Below are 5,127 nucleotides of genomic sequence, written 5' to 3'. Positions count from 1 at the left end.
GATTGTTAGATAATTACCCTTGCTCTCGCTTGTCATCATGCTTGAACAGTAGTGGGAGCTCCTGCTCCTGTGCTTGCCATGCCTGGTCTTTTGACTTGGGCGGCAGATGGCTGTAGTATATAGTAGTGGCTGCAAGTTACTATATGGCAGCATGGTAGCAATAATTATAGCAGTAGCAAGTAATAGTAGAGGCTGCATTATACTCTAGCCATACCCTGTACATTGACTGGCTGTTTTTATAAAAAGGAGAGCAGCTGCAGCTCACAAGATTTAAGCAGCTCCACTTCGTGTGCTCTTTTTGAGTCCTTCTTCTTCCTCCCATCTTCTTCCTCCACCTGCAAGCAAGAGGGTGTTGTGTGTGTGAGAGAGTGCTAACATTCTCTGTCTGCAGTTGGTTTCATTGAGCGGGAAGCAACTATCTGCATTGATTCTGGAGAAAGAATCTTTACAGTTGAAGTTCAATCCAAAAGGACCAGAGACATTGGACCCAGTTGTCGCTCTGAATTTGTTCTTCCATTCCTACATTTTTCACATGCCTACACTGCGTAAGGTCTCCACTAAACAACTCTTTCTTATTCTTTTTACTAGCTTATTATGTGCTTTTACTGCTTTTCATATTGTGACTTTCTTATGTACAGAATCTTAAACATCGCTACCAGCTAAAAAACAACCCAATTAGAGTCATCTTCAATTATAATTGTAGTGCATCTGACTTTTAAATTTCTTCACTATGAGCTATAAGTAATAATCTATTCAATGTTTTTACTAGCTTTAACTTATTGCACAACTTTGTGTTTTATACAAGTACTTGTTTGTGCAATCAGGAGACCATCTTGCAATCAGTGTACTAATATGTATCCAGACTTGAGTTAGGAACTACAAAACAATATTGTTTTTGTTAGCATATGCCATCTTTTTAGTGTGACTTTGATTTGGTTGATCTATTTGATTTTGCAACAAAACCAGCCAAATAGTCCCATTATTTTGTCAGATATGGACAGAAGAAATCTATCGACAGATAGCTAAACAGTCCCATTATTTCTTTTTTTTTGTTTATATTGCAGGCTGAAGATATTATCAAGAGGACAGGATCCCCGGTTGAGACACCTTCTGGAAAGAAGGCCAAGGGTGGTCAGAGCCAGAACTTTTCAGCTGCTGAGAACTTAGGAGAAGTATGTCTCTCATGCTGCTCGGTCTCTCCTCTTGCTGCTCATTTCTTTTGGTTGTCAGATATGGACAGAAGAAAACTATCGACAGATAGCTAAATAATCCAATTATTATTTTTGGTTTATATTGTAGGCTGAAGATATTGTGAAGAGGAGAGGATCCCCGATCGAGACACCTGGAAAGAAGGCCAATGGTGGTCAGAGCCAGAACTTTTCAGGAGCTAAGAATTAGGAGAAGTATGTCTCTCACGCCGCTCGGTCTCTCCTCTCTCTGCTTATTTCTTTTGGTGAGATTAATGGCAGCTAACTAATGTGTGTTTCTGCTTATGTAGGAACTAGCAATTTAGGAAGTCCTATCTTTAAGAAGTCTAGTGGATCTGTGCTTTTGGTGGTAAAGTGGAGCCTGCTGCCTACTGGAACAAGTCAATTGCAAGCTGTTCTTTGAATTTGTGATAAACTTGTATTTGCCGCATGTTGGAGCTGGATGACACTTGCCATTTTAATTTGTTATCGTTAAGATCTTGCTCGTCGTGAGCTAAACACTGAACCTAAATACCTGATAGTGGTAACTTGTTATTCTGTAAGGCATTGAGGTTGTTTGGTGACTTATGTTGTTATATGTTGATCTGTTCTACAATGCAATATTGTCTGCTGTAAACGGGCACGAGGGACCTGTGGGTGCCCACGGTCATGCGTTTAGGGTTGGGTCTTTGGGCAAGGTATTGAACTTGTGACGGGTCATGGGTTTTTCAACGGGCGGGTTTGGGATGACAAAATCCAGCGGATTTGTACCCGTATCCATCCCTACTCTTGGTGGTGAAGGCTTTGATCAAGTTTGATGCCAACCCTGAAGCCTTCAAAAAAAGATGTCAACCCGTGCCTGTCAACAATAGTTGGTACTGTGTGCGCTAGAGGCACATATTAATAATGGTGGTAGTACAGTAGCACTATGCTAAATCAGAAATGCCGTATGCTGAAATGTTACTAATCTTTTAAAGACTGAAACCTGGTCGCACTCGCGGCCAGGAACGACGTCCACGTCAGCTAAAAAATAACGGCCGTCGGATCGCAATCCGACGATCAGGAATAGATAGGGACGTAAATTTTGCAAAAAACCCCCCGAACTTTGTTAAAATGAATACGGAGTCCATCAATTTAACGGAAAACTTCTCGGACTTTGTGGAACCTTACTTCACAAAAAAAATCTGAACTTTTACTAATCGTGCCGTACTCCGTGAATTTTGTAAAAAAAACCCTGGACTTTGTTAAAATAATTATGAAGTCCATCAATTTTATGAAAAACCCCTTGAACTTTTCAGTAATCGACCGGTACTCCGTCAGCTAAAAAAATAACGGCCGTCGGATCGCGATCCGATGGTCAGGAATAGATAGGGACGTAAATTTTGCAAAAAAAACCCCGAACTTTGTTAAAATGAATACGAGTCCATCAATTTAACGGAAAACCCCTCGGACTTTGTGGAACCTTACTTTAAAAAAACTTGAACTTTTAGTAATCGTGCCGTACTCTGTGAATTTTGTAAAAAAAACCCTGGACTTTGTTAAAATAATTATAAAGTCCATCAATTTTATGAAAAACCCCTTGAACTTTTCAGTAATCGACCGGTACTCCGTCGACGCCAAATTTACCAAATAACCCCGCAGTCTACCAATTTTACGAACCCCCCCCCAAACTTTTTGCTGTTCAATTTCTTAAAATAAACCTGAACTGGAGGGCATATTTCTGCGCGGCAACGCCGCACAATGTTCTAGTTATAACTTACGCCGTGTTTAGTTACTTTGCAAAAAAAATTTGCAAAAGAATCTTGCTAATTTGAAGTACTAAATGAAGTCTATTTACAAAACTTTTGTATAGATAGGTTGTAAATCGCGAGACGAATCTAACGATGCTAATTAATCCATGATTAATCAATAATTAGCGGATGGTACTGTAGCATTGCTGTTGCAAATCATGAATTAAGTAGGCTCATTAGATTTGTCTCGCGATTTACAGCCCATCTATGCAAAAAATTTTGTAAATAGACTTCATTTAGTACTCCATGCATGTGTCGAAACATTCGATGTGATGGGTTTTTTGCGTTTTTGCATTTACGGGTTCGTACTAAACAGGGCCTTATCCTGATGATCCTCTAGAGCTTAGACCACCAAGCTTGAGCATGAAGAAGTCGACCAAGTCCATCTCGTAGGGCACAGCAGTCCGGTTCAATTTATCCGCGAACAGGGGCAGGAAGCAGTCCATGACCTTTTCCACGGTCTTCCTGTGAAGGTCGACGATGAAGACGGCAGCGCTGCTTCTGTAGAGCACGAGCATGGACCCCCTGCTCAAGTCAAACCACTTCTCCAAGGGCCGCCAGAGCGGGGGTATGTCTGTGTAGGGCACCGCCGCTGGTATCGTGAAGGCGGTGCGCTCCCACGCCTCCGCCTCCAAATGCTGTTGCTGACGACAAGTGGAAACAGCCACGTGCGAGATATACACGCAGACGACCGCAAGCTTGCCATCTCCGGTGACGCAGAGGAACGGATTGCCTCCGACGCGGACGGGGATCCTTGTAAAGGCAAAAGCAGATGGGCCCTGCCGCTGCTGCTCCCAGCTGCACGCTGAGCTTGTACAGGCTGCCGCCATCATCCGTGTCGTCGCACAGCCAGAGCCAGTGTGCCGCGCCCTGGTGAACGACGGCGGATCTCTGGCTTGCCCGGGAGAAGCGGCAGCGGCCGTCGACCAGGCGTAGGATGGGCGTGGGCGCGCTCCAGCTGTGCGTGGCGGCGGAGTACAAGTGGAGGTGCAACACCCAGTTGGAGGGGTCCACGGTGGTGACGAGCAGTTGTGAGAAGGTGAAGCGGCCGGCGGCGGCGTCGGCGGCTGTGACGATGGCGTAGCCGCACATGTTACTAGTGCCTGTCCAGCGGCGGGAGGAGGTGGCGTTCGCCCGTGACGGGGTTGCAGACGCCGAGGAGGAGGTGGGTGTCGCGGAGGCGGGGGACACGATGCATGAGGACGATGCCACGGCGCGCCGCCAGGGGCACGGCGTAGTCGAAGGCACCGTCGCCGTCGGCGACCAAAGAGGAGGTGAGAGCACGAGCCGTGGGGCCAGGCCCGAGCAGCGACCTGGGCGCCGGCAGGAAGGAGCAGGCCGAGGCTAGCTGCGCGGCGTCCGGCCGCGTCCACACCGTCACCCCTTGCCTGGCGTCCTGCAAGAAGAAGCCAAGGAGGCCCTCGCCCTGGCCTGGACACACCATCTCGCGGAGGAAGGTCCGGTCGGTGAAGCGGTCAAGCCAGCGGCGGCATGTTGCGGCCAACATGAACAGCTCCTTGACGGTGCCCACGCGGGAGAAGATCTCTTGGAGGACGTGCACCGGCAAAGCCGACATGTCCCCGCCCCGTCGTCTCTTTGCAGCAACCGCGTCCTCCGGCATGCCTCCCGCTCTCGCTACTGCTAGCTAGTCTGCTAGCTGTACGTACGTACGTGCAACGGTGACAAAGAACAAACAATTTTGCGTTCGTCTCGTTGTTGTCTTGTTGACGGCGATGAGGTTTATATATATAATAAAAAATACCCGGGACCCTCAAGTTTTTCCGAGATCGCGAGCAACTTCGTTCGCGTCGTTCATCCCGCCCCTCCGGCGTCATTTATGGGGGGGGGGGGGGGGGGGGAGTGAAAAACGGAACAAATCTGGCAAGGGAAGGCCGTAATTGACCGGTTCAAGAAACTGATTCCAATTCGGACTAGTTCCATATATCCCAACGGACCCAGATGATTCAGATTTCAGAGAGGTCGTTAAGCCAATTGTAACACCCCCTAAACGAGCCTTAACCAGGATGCCATAAACCAACATATATCAAGTCAATTAGAAATTTTGGCAGTATCTCCTCTGTTTTGAGTCCTAGCGGAAGCAACAACATAACATGATATATGATTAAGTAAACACACTAGCAAGATAAAAT

The 5,127-nt window shown here is 46.8% G+C and overlaps 1 pseudogene; it reads right to left on the bottom strand.

The window, feature by feature from the left end:
- Positions 1-3,297: 3,297 nt before the first annotated feature.
- On the bottom strand, positions 3,298-4,598 carry LOC120648067 (annotated as a pseudogene).
- Between the last annotated feature and the right edge of the window lie 529 nt (positions 4,599-5,127).

The sequence above is a fragment of the Panicum virgatum genome, chromosome 9K, assembly GCF_016808335.1.
Source record: "Panicum virgatum strain AP13 chromosome 9K, P.virgatum_v5, whole genome shotgun sequence".
Classification (NCBI taxonomy): Eukaryota; Viridiplantae; Streptophyta; class Magnoliopsida; order Poales; family Poaceae; genus Panicum; species Panicum virgatum.
This window is presented reverse-complemented; position numbering and strand designations above follow the sequence as displayed.